Source organism: Phodopus roborovskii, unplaced genomic scaffold (genome assembly GCF_943737965.1).
Source record: "Phodopus roborovskii unplaced genomic scaffold, PHOROB, whole genome shotgun sequence".
NCBI classification, from domain to species: Eukaryota; Metazoa; Chordata; class Mammalia; order Rodentia; family Cricetidae; genus Phodopus; species Phodopus roborovskii.
Window position 1 is genome coordinate 40,239,731 of NW_026126410.1, and position 22,781 is coordinate 40,262,511.

The 22,781-nt window shown below is 40.4% G+C and overlaps 1 pseudogene; it reads left to right on the forward strand.

Moving 5' to 3' along the window:
• Positions 1-13,072: 13,072 nt before the first annotated feature.
• On the forward strand, positions 13,073-14,010 carry LOC127220822 (60S ribosomal protein L5-like; annotated as a pseudogene).
• Positions 14,011-22,781: the final 8,771 nt, after the last annotated feature.

A 22,781-nucleotide genomic window follows, 5' to 3' on the forward strand; every position in this document is an offset into this window, starting at 1 on the left:
TACACAGAGGGAGAAGAGGGGGAGGGAGGGTGGGTGAGAGGATTGTTAGGGAGGACCAGGTGAAGAGAAGATACAAAAGGGTACAGAAGGTCCAGACACAAAACTCCATGAAGCTACTAGAAGTTAGGTATGAGATTTAGGCCAGAAATCTAGTTCCAATAATAATTAGAATGTTTATGCATACTTTCCTAATTAGCCTTCAACATGGCTGACAGCTCAAGGAAGTAAGCACAGTGCTTTGAGACCACTCAGAGCTAGCAGTTGCCATGTGAGCTCAGTTGACAGTGTGGTTCTTGCTCAACATACATTTGCTGTGTGACTCTTAGGACTTGCTCAGACAGTCAGGTTCTTCTCTACTTAGTGGTGACTTGAGACATGTGCTCTCCTTGTGTCCTTCTCAAGTGCTCAGTGAGGCCCCCTAAGGATGAATAGGGGTGATTCCTGCTCCAGGTATTTGTTGTCCATGTGGGAACCCAAACTCCAGTGGCTATTTACCAGAGACCTACTTTCAGAAATTACTGTCCTCTATGAGAAAAAACAGGGGCCTTGGAATTATCTCCATTATTTATATGTCCCGGGTCACTGACACAGACACAGCCATCCATGCATGAAGTGATTTCAGAGAGCTTTGCTGCTGATTGCATTTATTTTTTATGACAGTTTGTCAGGAAAATGAAAAACTCCAGTGTGGTGTCATTTTCTGTCACCTTTGAATCATTTACAAATATGCCCTTGCAAGGAGTCTGGGGAACTGCATGAGAAACGATACCTGTACCTTTCCCTCACCACCTGCTTGCTGTCCCTCTGCAGCTGCTGCTCCTGGGTTGGTGTTTATGGAGAGGGCGGATGGACTTGAAACTTCAGTGCCCACATTAGGGCCTCCCTCATCTGTGGTAAGGACAGAGAGAAATGTGTGCTGTCCCTTTCCCACCAATCACAAGTCATTTGTTCAGTTCATCCATTTCTTCCACGATGAGTCAAGGTCACTGTTGTCCGAGAACCTACAAAAAATTTTTGATGTGACCTTACACGTCCTTTAGTACAGGTGTCTGAAAGCAAAACAGAAGAAAATGCAGGCATAGGCTTGTAGTTTGTTAGCTCATTATTTTCTCCAAACACTGTGGGTTAAGCACCTACTATGTGCCAAGCTCCGCTTTAGGCACTAAGAGTAGAACAATAAACAAAGTCAGGTTCTCCCTTCTTTTGGATCATTATCTTGAGCAGACTTGGTATAGACATGAGAGCGTGCATGGGGTTGGAGTTGTGACACATGGTACAGATGCTGAAAAGAAGGCCAATGGAGGCGTCTGTGTGGGCTTGAGGGCTCTTCAATGCCCCGAAAGCCTTGGCCTTCCAAGAGAAGGCCTCTAGTCAAGCTCAAAAGAGAGCACATAAGCTGCGGACAGGGTCTGCAGCATGATATCACCAAGACCAGAGGGTGAGCAGGGAGGGGTCCAGGCCTTGGACAGGTGTGGTGAGACTATTGGGTTAGCGGTGCTTCTGAGGTTATATGTGATGCGTCTTTGCCAACTACCAAGCAACTGTGGAGAACTGGCCTCAGTTTCCCATTTGAATCCCATGTACTTTGTCTTGCTTGTGTAAAAGCTGGTGGTATCCCCGAATGAAACTTTGAAATTTTTTTTTAAATATATAAAAGAAGACTAAAGCATACTGTACCTGTCACACAGGTGTGGGACTCCAGGCTCCATTGTGTATTGAAGTGGCTGCTGATCCAGAAGATGGAAACGTTACTGGCTTATTTTTTCCTTAGATCTCTGTGGACCCTATCAGTGTTTGTGAACAAGCCCATGTGTGTTCTCTTGCAAACCCATGGTTTGTGTCTAGAGCACACACATTCTCCTCTTAGCACCTTGCCTACTCTTTTTGGAATGCTAATGTACTCCCTGAAGCTTGTCTTAAAGGACTACAATAATGATGATGATGATGATGATGATGATGATGATGATACCACCAAGGCTTCCAGGCCATCGAAGGATGTCCCCTGCCTTCCTTCAGCAGAGATTTTCTTTAGGGTTTTCATCCTGCAGTTTGGAGATTGACTATCCATTTTATTGGGGGACATTCCATGGACCCTCTGTAGTATGTGGTATCCACATAGTTCTCATGTTGACATTTTGGAATGTGGGAACCTGTGCCTCCTCTGCTCAGTTAAGCAAGGACACACAAAGCACCTAATAACAGGCAGAAGAACTCACGGGGAAGCATGAGCCTCCTGTTGTCTCCTTGATACCCACCATGTCTAGCAATAGTGCTCATTAAATGCTACTGCTAAAAACTGCTCTGAGCTTGGTGAATCACAGTAGCCTTGGATTCCTCTTCACTGGACAATGGCTACTGATTGTGATATATGTTAAGATAGATTTACCATTTACAGAAAGTAGGCGAGACCAATTCATAAGAGCATATTCTCAGCCTAGTAAAACCTCACCTTCGTTTCTTAGGTGATTCCTGCATGCTTGACAGGAAAAAGTCAATGACATATGTGTGACAGATTTTGATTGATAGGTGCCATCACATATGGCTTTAGGCACCTAAAGTCTCCAAGTCAGTTACTGTCAATCAGACATCTCTTTGGGTGGGGCCACAATCTTCAAATGCAACCTTTAAATACAGTAAGAAAGAAGAAAGATTAGAAATCTGTCCCCTTTCAGAGAGGCACAAATACTAACGTTTTGATGTCTCAAGAGGGACCACTTTCTTTTGACAACTTTGTTTTTAAAAGACAGATAATCGGAATTGTGGGAATCTGCTTTCCCCTCACCCATTCACACTCCCTAGGGATTCCCTACAGCTATTTCCCTATGACTGAAGTGTGTTATGATAGGAAATGTTGCCCATAGCCTTTGTAGGAGGAATGTCCCAGTTGCCAGAGGGAGCTGGAAGATGGGATGTTGTGGGTAGAAGGGTGGAGGAGATTATAGAGGAGTACAAATGGTACTTGTGGGGAGGGTGAGATGGGCGGAGCTAATCAGCATGCATACAAGTCCAGGACATTGGCATTATTATTGTCTATCCATTACTCCCTGCACCTGACTCTGAACACCCAGGTTATAGTAGGAGAACTTCATGGTTTCCCCAGGTAGAAGCTGGCAGTATGGCCTTTGAGGAGTTCCAGGACAGTACAAACCACCAACCACACTTTGGTTCTGTTAGGTGAGGGGAGATTGGGCATGCCCAGTGTGACTTTTCTTCTTAAGCCCTGACTCAGCCCTGTCTGACTCAGGGGTCATTCCTGTGCAGGAGATCAGTGTGGGTCCTGGGAGGCAGTGTACAGTGGTGCTTCTGTGGAGCTCAGCTCTTACTCATCCATCCCAAACCATGAACTTGACATCTTGTATCCTGCCATATTGCTGTGTACTCTGGGCCTCTACTCCTACCACATTTGTGGAGTATAAGTTTTTGCCTGCCCTTCTACTTTCTTAATTTAGTGCTTGCATAGTATCTTCAGGGTTGCATTTAAACAAATCATTCCTTCGTTTTTTTTCTTCTCTTCTTACCACTAGTTCATGTCCACAGCAGACTTGCCTTCAACAGGGTTCGATGTTCCGTCATGGGCTGAATAACTGCTCCTTCCAAGATGCCAATGTTCCCATCCTCAGAGCCTATGGATATGCTACCCTTGTGGGCAGTAGGGACTTTGCTGCTGTGATTGAGAATTGGGGTGGCATGAGCCAAGGAGATGTCTCAGTGGGTAGGCATGAGGCCCAGAGTTCCAATACATAGCACCTATTCGATTGCTGAGCAAGATGGTGGAGCCTGAAACCCCAGCACTTGGGAGGCAGAGACAGGAGTCTCCCAAGCAAGCTGGTTAGCCAGACTGGCTGAATCTGTGAGTTCTCCACTCAGGTGAGAGACCTGCTTTGACATACAAGGTGGAGAGTGATTGAGGACCTGGCTTGTACAGGTTCATTGGTACCCATATGTATGAACGTGCATACACATGCAAGCATACCATACACATGTGCATATATACATGTAAAACATTAAAAAACAGAATGAAACAACTGTGGGCAGATATTGCCCTGAAGTGTGAAGGGAATATGACACAATCCTAGGCATTCTTTTAAGAGAGAGGCAAAGGACATTTGGAGCTGGAGGTCTTGTGATGACAGGCCCAGAGGATGTGGGATGTGGTGTGATTGCTGGCTTTGAGGAGAGAGAAGGATTGTGGGCTAAGGAATGTGGCCTGCCTCTCCTTTTGAAGCTGGGAAGGATAGGAGACAGATCCTTCCTAGAGCCTCTGGGAGGAAGGAGGCTGACTCTGCCCCCAGATTGATTTCAGCCCAGTGGGGTGCATTGTTTTCTGACTTCTGACACTCAGAATTATAAGAAAACAAACTGGTTTTAAGCCTTTGTCATCGTGGCAATTTGTTGCAGCTGCTGTGGGAATTCTGTAGGAATATATGGGGGAATTGATACATTCACAGGGAAGTAATTTTCCCACATTTGTGAGAGAAGGGAAAGGCAGGGCTGGAGTAGAGGAATCTGAGGAATCTGCACCTTGGCCCCAAAGCCTGAGATACAGGGACAGAACTGTTTCCCATGGTACCTACAACTTAACACATCTAAACCGGATGCAGGGTCCTCTTCCCTGGCTCGGTAATGCTATTCCCTGTGTAGTGCCTAGAGCTTCAACCTTCCCACATGCTCGACTCATCACATGAACAGCTGGAATAGTCTAGCCTTTGCCTTCTTCTCTGAGTTAGTCTACTGTTGTCCCACCTCTCACCAAAACCAAACTGGTTTTCATTTTAGAGCCATTGGTGTCCCCTCTGTGGGAGGCTGTTCTCCTAGCCGACTCCTGGTTACTATTGGGGTCTCACCTCTAGAGAGATCTTTCCATCCCAGAGCCCCTGTGGGACACCCTTCTCTGTCACTTTCTCTTGCTTTATTTCCTCATAGTTGATGACCACTTCTGTTAGACTTGTGCTTTTTATTGTCTTTCCTGGGAATTGGCAATGTCAGGATTTCTGGGTTCACTGCTGAGGCCCCCAAGCCACAACAGTGTATGCTGGAGGCCATTGCTTTGTAGCCTGGGAATGTCTGCACTATTTGGGAGATTCTTCCCTCCATCCCCATCATCTTTTCCCTCTTGACTGACAGCTGGAGAGATTTCATAAGGTAGCACACTTTGAATAGTATCAGGTTCACCTCAGCTGGAGGAATCACCCATTTTCAGCTAGCCAATGGGGAGAAAGCAAATATCAGGACAGTCTTCCTCAATAGAGACAACAGAAAAGCCACGTGACTCCCATATCATGGGACAATTAGGGCAATGTGATGGAAATAACTTGTGAATTAAATAAGCAAATTAGTTATCTTCTAATAAACATCTGTTGTTTTTTTAATGAACAGTGCATTTTTGTGGGTTTTTTTGTGCATTGAGCTTTTAACTTTGAAACATATGGTTCAGGAACAAATTATTTGTGCAAACATCTTTCTTCCCTTCAGCAAATACAGCAAGAGACAGGCCTTACACAGGCTTGAACACAGTACATTTCCTTCCATTTCAATACTCCCTCTTCTTTATTGGGCCTTTAGATGAAGAAAGTGCTTTTCCCCTGCCCACTTCTACTGTTATCTGTTACCACCACTATTTGTGCCACTATTGCCACAAAAGGGTGGCATCATACTTCCTGGTTTCCAGGAGCCCAGCCTTGCATGGTCCTGTAAGTAAAGTTTCTGATCTCTAATTATGTTCTTTTAAATCTTGCACTTTGGAATGCCTGTAGATTTGTAATAAGTTTATTTGATACATATCTGTATGCAAAATTTCTGGCCAGTTCTCTTCATGTGTGTTTCTAGCATAACATTGAAGCCAACCAATGGACATTGGCATTTCTTTTCATCTTAATCAAGGACAAATCAGTGTTGGAAGTTCACGCCTCTTGCTCTTTCTGTCCACGGCTGCTCTGATCTGAAAGCGTAATGTGTGCCTTGGTCTCAGTGGGCACTTACTATTATGTGGATCATGAGGCATCTGTTCCATGATGACTCTCCTCACCATTTTCTTCTCTCATTCGGTGAGCAAACCACTGCCTCCAACTGTACTAGGGTTGAATGGATGTCCTGGCACTTGCCACACAGGCTCTACCAACTGGGTTATGTGTATGGATCCAGGCATGATGCTGGCCTGCCCCTGTCACCTGGCAGAATACACTCAGGTAGTACCGTGGTCAGCCTAGGGTTCCATGGCTGCACAGTCTGCACATAGGTGTAAAGGACCCTTTAAAAGAAACACTCCCACCCACTTACACTCACCTGCTGTTCCTCTGGGGCACCCAGGACTTTTCTCGTCTCCCTCTTCTCTTCTGTTCTCTTTGTCTCTGCGTTTCTTTACCTCTCTTCCCTTTCCTTTCCCTGCCTCCCCTTTCTAATAAAACTTCTTACCAAGCTTTCTCTGCCTGGCACATTTGTCCTTCCTTCTTGGTCACCCTCTCCTGCCTTGGAATCTGCCAACGTTCTCCAGGTAAGGTTCACCTCATGCTTTATCATAACGCTATGTCTCTAGCCCTTGTGGGTAAATCTTTCATGAAACGCTAAGACATCCGTGCAAAGGAGATTGGAGTCTTCAGGCTGGCCCATGGCTTCTTTGATTTTTCTCAAGTGATGCTTTCAATAGCAGGTAATAAGCCAGTTAGTGCTATTTTGTAACAAAAAGCCTTGAAATTTCACCTTAGCCAGATGAAAATCTTAATATGACAGCATTTCCTTAATGAAGATATTGAAGCAGGATGACATTTCTTCTAACCAAAGATGTGTTGTTTGCTAGAAGGTTCCAGGAATTTAGAGCCTTTTTCCATTTCTCACCAGGACATTTGCACTCTCTGCCAGAGGGACTTAGGTTGGCTGGTTTCCAGGTAGAAACTTTGTTATGCTCTGGAGCCATTCAATGGATAGATTTTTGTGGCAGCTCCTCTGGAAGTTGGCAGAGTTAGGCAAAACAACTCCGGCCCACAGGGCCTCACAAGACTGGTGTCAGACTCAATGAAATTCTTACCGAAATTTTCCTGGCTTAAGGCAAGACTGGTTACATTCAAATTGGTGTCCTGATGGCTTCAGTTACTTCCTCAGACATTTAATAGGGATGACTCTTCCTTTTGTGTATGTTTTCATCTCTTTGGCCACTTGTTTTCCTTTGAGGGGCAGGCAGATAAACCATTTATACTGGACCCCATCTTTCAGAAGAAAGAGACCCTCTAGACTGAAGGGTGCCACAAGGTCCCTCCAGCAGAGCTGTCACAGAATCAGAGGATGTGCAAAGCTACTAAGTAACCTGTCCATTCCATGTACTGCCCTTGTCAGTGGGAGGAGGTGTAGATACAGGACTGGTTCTTCCAGGAGGCTGAGTGTAGTACCTTCCTGGAGGGTTGGATCTTTCCATGGATGGAGCATATGTAGACCATCTCTGTCCTCCCAAGGCCATTTTCCCTAAGAACCAAGGGGCAGGGAGCCAGGGGACTGGGCAAAAACAGCATCCCAAGACCAGGCTTTACCTGCTGAGGGACAGGAAGAAATTCCTCACTGTGGCTTCCACACTGGGGTGGACTTTGTGGAAGATGATGGTCTGGAGTGTCAGAGAGGTGCATGGGGAGATCATCCCCACTTCCTCCTTAGCAACCTCAAAATGCTACTAGCAATGCTATCCATTTTGTGCAACTGGCTTTAATAGTTTGAAGCATCAAGTTGCTAGTCTCTTCTGTCTCCTTTTCAATCGAGCTTTATCTCATGCCTTAAAAAACTGCGAAACTCCAGAATGCACAAGTGGGGCTGTCAACACCTGGGATTAAAAAAAAATGCCTTCTAGAAAGTGTGACACCGCTCAAGTGAGCTGGTCTTCGGTAATCATGACTCTTATCTTCTTTTTCCAATCCCACTAGAAGCCACTCATCAATTATACATAGAAAATGTAAAGGTTGGGTTTCCTGCCTTGCATTCATCATGGAGATGTATAGTAAACGCAGTGAAATTGGTTGCTAAACTTGAATTTGCTTTCAATCAAACTGACCTTTAAATTATCCTTCAAACTTTCCCCCCATCCTCCATCCCTGAATAGCAATTGGTCCATAGAACAACTTTTACTAATGACATATTGAATTAGATTAACTTTATTTCAGCTCCAGCTGGAAAGGTTGGAAAGTAGCTTTTATTGCATGCTCTAGGTGAAATCTAATGCAATGTATTATATTAATATGCTCGTTGATCCTCCAGCTGAGATAAGGAAACAGAATTATGTTGGAGAATGGAAATCACAATGCAGTCTCAGCTGGAAAAAAAAGTCATCGAAACTAAAGGATGGGTTTCTAAAAATTCAAAGCCAGGAAGAAGTAGCATGTTTGGAGGTCATGACCCCTCTCGTGTATGGGCGGTGCTTCCTGTGGTTTATTACCACGGAGCCCCACCCTTCTCATTCATCTGATGATTTCAGTCACCTGTGATCTTCTTCTTGGTCTTTTCAGTCTCTGGATGTAACTGGCTGATATCCTGTGTGTTCCTGATCTTTCTGTAGGAGGTAGGCTTACAAGTGTGGCAAAGTGTGGCAGTTCTGGAAAGCCCCTGACATGTCTGTTGACCCAAAGCTGAATCCAGGGACATTTTCTACTACATAGAAAATTAGGCTACTACATAGCCACCCACAGCAACTTCTCATTCTGTAGGGGTGATAGTAGCATTCACTCCCTTGTTTTCTATTCATCTTCCCCAAGTTTCCTCTTCTAGGGGTCACAATAGCTTGAAAGAATACACCTTTTTAAAAGAATTTCCTCCTGTGTACAGCTGAAAGAGTCCTGATATGTTCTTTCAGAGATACTCTTCACATCTTCTGCAAAACTCACAAGATTTAGGGAAAGTCATGGACACTGGAGCATAATTCCAGTGCTTCTAAGAAACGTCTTTGCCTATTTTCCATATAGAAATCTCTTTGTAAACTCTACTCTTAGTTTCGCCATCTGAAGGGTGGGAAAGCCTAGAGATCAACAGGTTTTTGTTTATGTGTGTAAATGCATGCATGTACATGAGTACGTGCCTATGTGTATGCTGGTGTGTGGAGGTCAAACCTTCTCCAGGGGTATCTTCCTCTATTCCTCTCTACTTTATATACTGAGGCAGGATCTCTCATTTGAGCTCAAAGCTCACCAGTTGAGATAGTCTAACTAGCTAGCTTGGTTGGGGTCCCTGTCTCCTCCTCCTGAGTGATAGAATCACAGGTTGGTTGCCATGCCTGCTGGGTGTTTACATGGACTATGCAGTCCTGAATTCTAGTCCACATGCTTGTATTTGCTTTACTTACTCAGCCGTCTTCTCTGTCACATAAGAGTTGTTTTGAGGCTTTAACATGTAAATAATTTAACACTGATGGATTGGAAGCAGCAATGACTGTAATTAGCTATGAAGTCATTTTATGATAGCTGTGTTTACATTTAGAAGAGTAAGATAGACAGTGATTCTTAAAGAACTGAATAAATAAATAAGGAGAACATTTTCAATCCTTATATATTTATTTTGAATTGCATTGTGTTATGATTGCCGATTATTAAAAATTCCATTTGTTGAATTCCTGAATCTTTGTGTGTCAATGCATTACCTCATTTGAAGTAAAGCCATCACAGATGTAACAATTTAGAAGAAGCATAGGGTTTGCTCTAAGCCAATGCCTGGTGTTCTTATAATGAAGGGAAATTTGGACACAGAAAAATGACCAGTGTGAATAAACATAAAGAGAACCATTGGGGCAGTTGTATGTACATGGTGATAGGCTAAGGAGCACCACCCAATTCAGGAGCAACCAACACATCCAATTTCTTGAACCTGAAATTCTAGCCTCTGGTATTGTAAGACAGTAAACGTGTGATGTTAATGGTATATGTTGCTCTTTTGTGGTAGTTCTAGGAAGCAAAAATAAAAATTATAGGGGGATGTTGTCAGAAAGGAAATAAGCAAGAAAAAGAAATGAAATAAGAAAGTAAACATTTGTTGTAAATTTTAGGTCCCATGCTCATGTCATTTGAAAATTTGCATGAAACAGGTATTTAAATTGCATTTTGCCAAAGAAAATTCTGAAGCATAGGCTGTCAGGAACTATTCAAGACAGCATCAAATTGTGGATCAAAGGTCTGAAGCTGAGTCTGCTAAATGGTTCGCCATTTCCAGGATTTAATGCATATGTCTTAGCTAACTTTAAAAGAGACCAGGATGTTGCACTTATGAAAAGGCCATTGGTTCTTTTTCAACTAAAATACAATTGCATCATTTCCCATCTGTTCTCTCTCTCCAACCCATTCCACATACTCTGACCTCCATTCTCCCTCTTTTGAAGGAATACTGAGAATAGGAGAGTAGGAGAGACAATATTTCTCAAGGAAGAGCTCCCAATTGGTTACACAGTGCCATTTTTTTTTTGTAGCTTTGGGAGTTCTAAGAAATCCATGATGTCACCTGAAAGAGTTTTCCTTTGCTGAGAATCTCAGTGAAAGAGCTCATGAAAATCCTTTTGGAAATTGAGTCCCTCCATTCCTTACATAGAGTTGTGACATTCCTTTGTCTTCTGATTCTCTCTCTCATGGTCTATCTGAGGGCTACAGTCCATCTTGGACTTTGGGTGTTTGTGTCCTTGTGCAATGCAGCCTCTCTTTGAGTGTAGACGACACTTATGTCTTGTTTGTAACTCGTGGAATACAACAAAGGTGCTGGATTTCTCACTTCTAAGATGGAAACATCTTCCTTATTGCCTCTGTTTTTTCTATTGATTCCCAGTTAACATGCATAAGTGAGCAGTGAAGTTAGAATGGTTAGGAGTTCAGGAACTGTGGGCAGCCTAACAGTCAACAGAGAGACCCCAGAAATAACAGAAGATCGCCAACAGCTCCAGCAAGCCCATCAGTGGATCCTTTCCCAGTAAAACTTTCAGTTGAGAACTCAGCTCTGGCTATAAACTTGATTTTAGTCCATGAGAGGGCTATGGCATGGAGAATGTGATATGCAGAGCCTGGAGTTTAAATCCATAGATGCTGTGAGATAACAAATGCAAGTTGTTTCCTTCGTCATACTACTAAGTCTGTGGTTCTTCATCACAATGAATTCTTTTTGTTTTGTCTTCTGTTGGCCCTATATTGGTGCTTAGGTAATTACTACTGGGTCTGACCTCCTGCTATGACTCAGTAACATCTGTTACCTCTGTTTTTTAAAAATTATTTTATCAACCTTTATTTTGCATTTCTCCTTTGAGAATTTCATACTTGCTTACAATATATTCTGATCATATTTATTTTCTTACTCCTCACAGTTCCTCCCAGATTCTTGTCCACCCTCAACCAACCCTCTCCCAACTTCATGTTATCTTTCCTTAAAACAAACAAACAAACATGTATGGATATGAGATATCTACTGGAGTGCAGTGAACTTAGAGGAAACTGATTCTCCCTTAGTAGTTCTCAACTGTCAATAGCTCTTCAGCTAGGGTGTGATTTATGTGACCCTCTCTATCCAAGCAGAAATGCTAACTTGATTCATCTCTTCTAGCTCTTATTTAGGCAGCCATGGCTAAATGGCTGTTATGAAAACAATGGTCCTGTTATGTCTAGGAGATACTGGTTTGCATGAATACCCTACACCCTTTGGCTTTTACTGTCTTCCCATCTCAAGCCTTATTGGGAATGGGGGCATGATATTGACATTACATTTATGGCTGAGCACTCAACAGATACTTAGTACTTTGATCAGTGTTTGAATTAACCACCATCCACTGCACAGAGAAGTTTCTCTGATGTGGGCTGAGAGTTGCATAAATCTATAGGTATGGAGATGTTTATTGAAGAAATTTGATAGAAAGTCAGTTTAGCAAAATAATAGTAGTAGGCTCACCCCTAGGGCCAATGATTTTTCAGTGAAGTATTTTTTTTTTCAAGGAAATGTTAAACAGAAAGTACAAATACATTCTAATGCACCCAAGAACTCAATAGCCTGAAATATCTCACTTCTGAGCAGTGTGCTTACTAAATCAACATTGAAAACCCATTGCCACCCACAGTACAACAATCACATTCTGCATTGCTCTTAGTGTACTTTCTACCTGTCTTGAGAAAGGTACATTGGCGGGTGGGTACTATTTTAGTACCACACTGAGTAGTTTCATTGCTCTGAAAATCTTCTATTTCTACCTATCAGCTCTCCTCTTTCCAATGGTAGAATTTCCTTTTCTAAATGCAATGTCAGTGTTGCTGTGCAGTATGTCGCCATTTCAGATTGCTTTCAGAATAATCATGCAAGGTTCTTCCATTTCTTTTATGGCTTGATAGCTTGCCAAATTATATTCCATTGTCTGTATGTAACAACTTATTTATCCATTCACTTAGTGAAGGTATCTTAGTTGACTGCAAAATTGGGCAGTTATAGATAAAGCTGCTATAGATATCTGTGTGGAAACATTTTAAAGCTCCTTTAGATAAATACCATAGAGTAAAACTGGTGGGTAACATAGCATGTGCTATGCTTTATTTTATATGAAACTACCAAGCCGCTTTCAGGGCTTGGCATTTTATATACTACCTCCAGTGATTAGGGATCCTATTACTCCACACATTCATCAGCAAATTCAGTATTTCTAGTTCTGGCTATTTTGAGAGTGATGTAGCTGTGTCTAACTTGATTTTGTAATTCCTTAGTGACACAGTGTGATACATCTTTTGTATGCTTGTTTGTGACCCCTGTCTTTTCTTTGTTGATGTGTTTGTTTAGATCTTTTGCCCGGTTTTAGATTTAGCTGGTCATTTATTTGTCCTGGAATTTTTACACTTTGGAGAATAGCCTTTTTTTTTCAGTTATATATCTTGCGGATACTTTTTGTTTTTAATTTTATTAATTCTATCTTTTATGGATTGTGACTATAGTGTTGTATTTAAAATGTTATTACCATATGCCTAAGATATGTTAGATTTTCTGTTATCTTTTAAGTATTTCACATATATTAATTTGATGATTCATTTTGGGCAAATCAAGTCAAATGTAAAAGTCATATCTTGAGCTTTCTCCACCCAAGCACTGCTGGGCCCGCAGGTCTTTGTGGAGTTGTGATTGCGGGTGTCTGTTCCACAGGATGGGGTTTGTGAAAGTTGTCAAAAATAAGACCTACTTTAAGAGGTACCACATAAGATTTAGAAGGTGGCCAGAGGGTAAAACTGATTGCTATGCTCGGAAACGATTGGTGATTCAGGACAAAAATAAGTGCAAAACACCCAAATACAGGATGATAGTTCTTGTAACTGACAGAGATATCATTTGCCAGATTGTGTATGCCCATATAGAAGGGGACATGATAGTCTGCGTAGCATATACACATCAGTTACCAAAATAAAGTGTGAAAGTTGGCTTGACAAATTACACTGCAGCCTATTGTACTGGCCTACTGCTGGCCTGCAGGCTTCTCAATAGGTTTGGTATGGACAAGATCTATGAAGGCCAAGTGGAGGTGATTGGAGATGAATACAATGTGGAGAGCATTGATGGTCAACCTGGTGCCTTCACTTGCTATTTGGACCCAGGTCTTGCCCAAACCACGACTGGCAATAAAGTCTTTGGGGCCCTGAAGGGAGCAGTATATGGAGGCTTGTCTATCCCTCACAGTACCAAATGATTCCCTAGTTATGATTTTGAAAGCAAGGAGTTTAATTTAGAAGTGCATTGAAAACACATTATGGGACAGAATGTCACAGACTACAAGTGTTACATAATGGAGGAAAATGAAGATGCTTACAAGAAACAGTTCACCCAGTACATCAAGAACAACATTACTCCAGATATGATGGAGGAGATGTATAAGAAAGCTCATGCTGTTATCAGAGAGAATCCTGTCTATGAGAAGAAGCCCAAGAGAGAGGTGAAAAAGAAGAGGTGGAACCGTCCCAAAATGTCTTTGGCCCAGAAGAAAAATTAGGTTGCTCAAAAGAAGGCAAGCTTCCTCAGAGCTCAAGAAAGGGCTGCTGAGAGCTAAAGCAATTTTCTATAAAGATATTTTTCATAAAGATACTAACACATAACTCCAGGGGCACAGACACTGAAAGAAACAATTAATAAATGGGACCTCTTCAAACTTAGAAGCTTCTGTAAGGCAAAGGACACAGTTGACAAGACCAAACGGCAGCCCACTGACTGGGAAAAGATTTTCACTAATCCTATATCCGACAAAGGGCTGATCTCCAAAATATACAAAGAACTCAAGAAACTAGTCAACAAAACACCAAATAACCCTATTAAAAAATGGGGTACAGAACTGAAGAAAGAATTCTCAATGGAGGAAATCAAAAAGGCTGAAAGACACTTAAGAAAATGCTCCACATCCTTAGCTATCAGGGAAATGCAAATCAAAACAACTTTGAGATACCATCTTACCCCTGCCAGAATGGCTAAAATTAGAAACACCAGTGATGACTTATGTTGGAGAGGATGTGGAGAAAGTGGAACACTCCTCCACTGCTGGTGGGAGTGCAAACTCATACAGCCACTTTGGAGATCAGTATGGCGGTTCCTCAGGAAAATGGGAATTAGTTTACCACAGGACCCGGCAATCCCCCTCTTAGGCATATACCCAAAGGATTCACATCAATGCAACAAAGACATCTGTTCAACTATGTTCATAGCAGCACTATTTGTAATAGCAAGAACCTGGAAGCAACCTAGATGCCCCTCAATTGAAGAATGGTTAATGAAGATGTGGCACATCTACACAATGGAATACTACTCTGCAGAAAAAAATAATGGTATCTTGAAATTCGCAGGCAAGTGGATGGCACTTGAAGAAACCATCCTGAATGAGGTAACCCAGTCACAAAAAGAGGAACACAGTATGTACTCACTCATATATGGATTTTAGACCTAGATCAAATGATCACCAGCCTATAATTCACATCACCAGAGGAACTAGGATACAAGTTGTATTCTAAGAGATTCATATAAAGTCCCTCACAGAACTGGGAAGGGACAAGTCCCCCAGACCTCAGGTATTGTGGGGGAGGACAGCTAATGGAGAGAGAAGTAGGAGAAAATGAGAGGGAGGAGAGGAAGGCATGTGCGACCAAGAGGATTGAGCCTGGTTAGGAATGGAAAATAGGAAAGAGAGAGAGAGACAGAGACAGAGAGAGAGAACATAAAAGAGGGAGCCAATATTGGTTTGAAGATAAAGTTGAACACAAAGAAAGGTCGTGGGAACTACAAGACTGTTCCCAACTAACAATCTCAGCTTCCGTGGAAAGGCTATCATAAATGCCCTTCCCGGAGAGTGAGATCAACAACTAACTTCTCCATGGAGTCCTCAACTAATGCCTGTTGAAAACAGGAGCAAACACCCATACATAAACACTGAGTCAAACTAGAACCCAGAAGCAGATGGAGAGGACAAGACCATGCGGTAGAAGTACATAGAGACAGCTTACCTGAACAAGGAGGAGCTAAGGGCCACTAGACTGATAGCTGGGAAGCCAACAGGGGTCTGACTCGGACCCCCCTGAATATGGGTCTCAGCCAGAAGGTCTGAGCAGTCTAAGAGACCTCAGACAGTGGAGCCAGGATGTATCCCTGGTGCACAAAAGGACTTTGCAAATATATCCCCCATGGAGGGATAACTGCCTTATTCTAGAGATAGGAGAGAAGCCCTAGTCCCTACTTCACAGGACCTGTCTGATCTACATGACCCCAACTGGATGGCATTCCCCTACATATTGTATTGTGGTGGGGGGTTGGGAGGGGAGGGTGTTTAGAGTGCATGGGAGAGGGTAGAGAGGGCAAAAGGGAGGGAAGAAGGGAGGGAAGGCTTGGGGGGAGGGAGGGAGGGAGGGAGAGGGAACTGGGATCGACATGTAAAATAATAATAATAATAATAAAAAAAAAAAAAAAAACGCTTTGACTCCAAAATTTAAGTTGAAGAACAAGTTACTGGGGAAAAGTATTTCTATTTTTGTTTCCACAGAAAATGAAAAGATGTGGATTCCTTCCAGACTAATGTGGTTTGATCACACCAGACCGCCTGAAACAGAGTACAAGCTGATCCTACATTCCAAACAGCTGGACAAAACAGCCCTACAGACTACAGCTAGGATATCTGAATCTTCTTCGAATCCCCCAAGACAGCGCCCCTTACCAGCAGGAAGTAGTTTGGAAAGAACGACGCCCAAATTCCCAAATATTGTGTATAAATGTTTGTTTTCATTTAATTGGACTTTGTTATATAAAATTAAATAAAAAATACTCTATATGCATAAAAAAAATCAAGGAAACAAAAAAAAAGATACTAACACTTATTGACTAAGCATCAAAAAAAAAAAAAAAAAAAAAAAAAAAAAAAAGAAAGAAAGAAAGAAGAAAAAAAGAGTCATATCTTGATTTGTGGATGTGTATAAGACCATTGCTCTACTATGGCTATTTTTGGAAGGTACAATTTAGGCTGCTGGGGAAAAAGATACCAATGGTCTTTTTCAGTGCCGGATCCTGCATACTGTAATACCAATCTGCCAAGCAAGATGTGCCCATTGGTGCAGTCATAGTGTGACTGGAATGGGGCAACTAATGGCTTTTTTATTATATTTGAGGCCTGTTATACAGAATGGAATTCATGTCTGTTACTGTATTTCTGCTTAACAGTCCATGGCTGGGTAAGTCGTAACCTCTATGGTAGAGCCTGCTATTTTTATTTTGTTAAATGGTCATATAGTCAAGTTGTCTTCTAAATATGTGTGCTTATAAGCATACATCTGGACTGCTCTGAATCTTGGCCTCCCTTCCTTCCTTCCTTCCTTCCTTTCTTCCTTCCTTTCTTTTTCTTTTCCAGTGGGAAGTAGTCAATAGAGAGTTGCATTACTGGGTAAAGTTCTGAGACGAAGAGCTGGCATGCTCATCCCTAAATGGGACATCTGCATAAACTTTCTGCTAATGGTCAGGGAACATTTTAGAAGAGGAGCCAAAAAGAATATAAGACCCAGAGGAGGAAGTGCCCAAAATGCTATCTTGTAGCTGTGTCTTGGTTATCATGGAGTCAAAGTTGCCATGGTTACTGCATAAGACCCACACAAGATCAAGCCAGCCAAAATCCTGGCATAGATGGGGAGGTGCCCTGCAGGCCTCACGTCTTACTGGGGAGCCATTAGCTGTGGATGGTAGTTGGGGAGAAGAATCATTCCTTTTTGAGGCAATGGTCACTGAGAGGTTTCCAACAAATCATCCCACACACATATGGGCAGCACTAGAACTAGTGGGTTGTCAAAACGAAACAAAACAAAATGAAAGTTGAGAGTGGAGGTTGTATTAGTGAGGGTTTCTGTTGCTGTGATACAGCACCATGACCGAAAACAACTTGGAGGAGAAAAGGATTTATTCTATCTTACAGGTAGTAGTCATTCATCTGGTGAAGTCAGGGCAGGAACCTGAAAGCCATGGAGGAGTCTGCTTACTATTTTGCTTCTTATGGCTTGCTCAGGATGCTTTCTTAAACCACCCAGAGCCACCAACCCAGGGATGGTACCACCCATAGTGTGCAAGGCTTCCACATCAATAACTAGTCAAGAGAACACCCTACAGACTTGCCTGTAGCTTCATATTTTGAAGGCATTTTCTTAATTAAGATACATCTAGGTTTGTGTCAAGTTAACAAAACCTGCTCAGTACAGGGAATGTATTGAAGGCACATGAAATGAATTAGAGGATGCAAATGGGAAGTAGATATGGTCATACTTCATTTTATGCATGTGTGGAATTCTCAAAGGGCATTTTAAAAATAATGAAAAGATTATCTTCATTATACTGCTGTTGCAGTATAATGATTAAAGTGCAGGGATTTAGTTTTAGGCTTGCTGTTCTGTTTCACTGCTCTGTCCCCTTGTCTCACCAATATCACCATTTTGATTATTGTAGCTTTATAGTCAATCATGAAAATGAGCAGTTCTTATTCTCTGACCTTGTTTTTTGTCACACATATGGTACAGGACAACCTTAGTCACTTGTCTCTCAATATAAACACCTGAGAATCAGATTATGAGTGTGCTGGCACTTTTTATTGACATTGCAGTAGTCTAAACTCAAGTTGGGAAGAAGTAATCTACTGCATCTTCTTGTTCATGGATATGGACTATCTTCCCATGCACAGTTTTTGCAGTTTTCCTTATGTATCTCTCACGTAATTTTTTTTAACCTAAATGTATTATTTTTAGGCTGGTATATTGGAATGTGATTAATACCTGAGTTAATCTTGTGTCCTTCAACATTGCTTTAATCAATTATGAGCTTACTTCATTGCAGAATCTTTTGAAAATTTTTTACACACATAGTCTTGGCATCAGCAAAGATAATTTTATTTCCTTCCCTATCTATCTATCTATCTATCTATCTATCTATCTATCTATCTATCTACCTACCTACCTATCTATCATCTGTTCATCCATTCATTATTTCCTTTTCTTGTCTTACTGATTAGTTGTAATTGTCAGTATGCTGTCAAAAAACATTGAGGGGATTATCCTTTTTTGAGGTATCTTTAAGAGAACCTAGTTTCTCCAAATTAGGTATGATATTAACTTTGGAATTTTTTTGTGGATATTCTGTACATAATTGATAAATTCTCTTTTTTAAGTTTTTTTTTGGTTTTGGCAAAAATTTGTTTATATGAGTACATACTAGAGTACTATCAAATAATTTTTCTTGAACTGTTAATGGGATTTCTTTTCTTTTGTACTTATATGAAGGGCTACATATAGAGATTTTCGAATATTGAACTAATCTGCTTGGTTATGCTATATGATTCATTTTTAACTTTGTTGCACTTATTATTATCGTTATTATTTTTAATGTGTGTGTATTTGGGTGAAGCCATGGTGTGCACATGATAATCAGACCCCAACTTGAGGGAGTTGGTTCTCTTTTATGACTGTGTGGGGTTCAGGAGTGAACTTAGGTTGTCAGGTTAGAACACAAGTGCCTTTACCTACAGAGCTATTATGTCAGTCTCCATGGTGTGTAATTACTTATATAACTTGTCAAATCTGATTTCTCAAGAAACTTTGCTTCTATATTCTTGAGAAACAGTAGCTTTTCCTTTCCTGAAATGTCTTAGTCTTGTTTTAGTTTTAGGATAATGTTGGACTTACAACATGAGTTAGAAGGTATTTGAAATGTGACTATATTATGAAAATAATTGTAGAAAACTGATATTATTTTTTAATGTCTGAAATAATTAGTCAGTGAACCTGTCTAGACATGATTATTTCTGTTTTGGAGGCTATTAATTGTTAATTCTATTTTTTATATGTTCATGTATTTGTTTAGCTTGCGTATTTTTTATTTATTTTGACAGATTGTATATTTCCAGTAAGATTATTCCACATGTGTTATCCTAAGTTTGTGAGCTCTGTAGATGCCTCTTCTTTAAGTTATAGTGTTAGTCATTTGTGTCTTCTCTTATTTCTCAGCCTGACTAGAGACTTAATCTATTTTGTTATTATTTTGACAAGTTTGTTTCTTGGTTTCCTCTTTCAGTGTCACTGACTTCTTCCCTGAGTTTTGCCTTTGTTTTTCCTTTGGTTACTTTGTATTTTCTGGGCTCTTCTAGTTTCCCAAGACAGACACTTAGATGACTGAGGTTGACTTTAGATCTCTCTCTTCCCACAGACAAGTAGATGGCTGTAAACTTGTTTTTAAGCAACACTATCATTGCTTCCTATACATTTTGAGTTATATTTTTCTTTTAAAAATCGGGGCATATTCACTATTTATATTGTTGGATTTCATGAAAACTATTTCTTTAAAGTACATCATGTGTTCTCAGCACATTTACCTCGCACATACTCTCCCCCCTTTTTTCTTCTACCTTGTCCTCTCTCCCACTAACCTCCTCCTTCATCCCAAATTACCTTCTTCTATCATGTTATATTATGTCCTGTCATGTGATATCATATCATTGAATTTGTATAGCATAGGCAATTTATAAAAATATGATCCAAAAGTTAGAGAAAGTGCTATATAATCAGTATAGGATAATCTCTAGTTTTATTCATTTTCCAGAAATATAATTTTATACTTCTATATGACTGAAACAATTCCATTGTGTATATAAACCTTCCTTCCTCCCTCCCTCCCTCCCTCTCTCTCTCTCTCTCTTTCTCTCTAGCTCGCTCGCTCTTTCTTTCTTTCTTTCTTTCTTTCTTTCTTTCTTTTTTTCTTTCTTTCTTGCCAGGCAAATCTTTATTGTAGCTCACAGAGCTCATAACTGGGTAAGAATGATAGTTACTGTTCTCTTCTGCTAGCATGCATAGCACATCCCATCACTCAGAGCTGGTCAATCGGAGTGAGGCTTTCAGGTTAGTACCATCTTGGTTTCTCTAGCTCAAATAGCTTAAGAATATGTTGTCTTCAGCAATAGGATCTTACCAATAAGTTCTCAAAAGTAACCAAGAGCAATGGCAATTGCCTGCAATATTTCGGAGTCTAGAGGAACTCATGGACTAACAATTGAAATAAAGGCAACTTAATTTGAAGAGCCTCCCTATTGATTTTATAATGGCTTGACTTACATTTCTACCAAGAGTGTATATTCATGTTTCCCCACTCCTCACCAATAGCTTTTGTTTTATGATAGTCATTTTTACTAGGGTGAGATGGATTCTCAATGTAGTTTTAATTTGTATTTCCTCAGTGACTTAAGATGTTGAATATTTTCTACATATTTATAGGCCATTTGTTTTTATCTCTTGAGAACTTTCTTATCATTATGCTATTTATTAACTGATTGGTTTTTGTTGGAGTTTGGAGTGTTAGCTTCTCAGTTACTTGTATTCTGAATATGGATTTTCTTTTATCATGTTGCTTTCTCTTCATCTGCTTGTTCCTTGTCTGAGTTTAAACTTCAAGCATCACATGATGCTATCTGTTAGTTCTTACTTTCCTGAGCTCCTGGTATCTTCTTTTTAGAAAGTCCTTGCCTATATATCTTTAATAGATTTCCCAACATTTTCTTCTATGATTCTGAGTTTTAGTTCTTTGATTAAGGCATTTGATCTGTTTCAAGTTGAGGTGCATATGAAATTCATTTTGTTGTTAACTAATGAGTAAGAATATTTAAATTGTTTTCATGTACTGCTGGTTGGACATTTTTTGCTATTTTTGAGAGATATTTATTTAACTCCTTATCCATTTATTGATTGTACTTTTTATTGTTTAATTTTTTGAGTTCTTTATATATTTTAGATATTAATCCCCCCATCAGATCATTGACTGGCAAAGATTTTTCTCATTCTTTGTTAGGTTAAGGGTTTGCTATGTATTTTTAATTTCATGAAATCACATTTGTCAATTCCTGTCAATTATTTTATTTATTTATTTTATTTATTTTTTATTTTACTTATTTATTTATTTTTGGTTTTTTGACACAGGGTTTCTCTGTAGCTTTGGAAGCTGTCTAGAACTAGCTCTTGTAGACCAGGCTGGTCTCAAACTCACAGAGATCTGCCTGCCTCTGCCTCCTGAGTGCTGGGACTAAGGGAGTGTGCCACCAACACCTAGCTTCCTGCTATTTTTTTTTTTTTGAACTACTGGAGTCCTATTTTAATATCTATGCCTGTACCTTGGGTTTGAAGTGTTTCTCCCAGGAGTTGTTTCTGATCTTGCTTTTAGGTCTTTGATCCATTTGGGTGCTGTTGTTTGTACACAGTGAAAGGCTCTAGTTTCATTCTTCTGTGTATATCTACTTGTTGATGAAGCTGCCCCTTTTTACCTGTTTTTACCCTGTTTTGGCTAAAAAAAAAAAAAAAAAAAAAAAAAAAAAAGGTAGTAGCAGCTGCATCTCTTTATTTTTGTGTTTCCTATTTTATTTCATTGTTAGATGCTTTTATGTCAACATTATGTTATTTTGGTGACAATAAATTTTCATTATAATTAGAAATAAAATATGTTAATAACTCTAGTTTGCTTTCTTTGCTTGGAGCTATTCAGAATTTTAGAGTCTTTTGTTTTCATATGAATTTTAGGATTTTAAAAATGTGAAAATAGTGAAAAATATTATTGAAGGTTTGATGAGAAATGGACCGTATCTATGAATTTCTTTAGGTAACAGCCATGTTCACAATATTAACTTTTCTGGTCTATGATCATAGGTACCTTTACATTTCCTTCAGTTTACTATTTCTTCAGTTTTAAAAAATAGTTATTAGGTGTCTTCTAGATAGAAGTTTATTCTTATAGTATTATTAGGCTATTGTGAATGGAATTTTCCCCCGATTCCTTTTTCAGCTTATTCATGATCATTGTGGAGATAATGCTTCAACTAGATTGACATCAAGCTACCAAAAACATTTATGCTACTAAATAAAACCAGGAATGGTTTCACATTTTTGAGTCATTGGTCACATTGACCCCCAAACACGGCAAGCCATTGCCAGTGCTATTGGCTCTCCTGCACAATTTGATGGTTAAGACCTTACTGATGAAGACAGCACACATTATGGCATAGAACATGGGCAAGTCTAGCTGGTACTCAACTGGAAGCTTCTCCCCTGTTGACTAGCATTCATGGTGCTATAACATGTTACTGAAGGAGAAAAGCCCTCATTGGTCTCACTGATCTATGGATGCTGTGAGCTGTAATAGTAACTTGCCTGCATTATAGTGGCAGGGACATTAAGAGAGTAACCAACCACTTTTTGGTTGAATTTAAAATAAGGATTCACATAAAATGGTTGGGAATTCCTTAGCTATTTCTAGATCCACTCCATCTACCTACTTCCCCAGTGTCA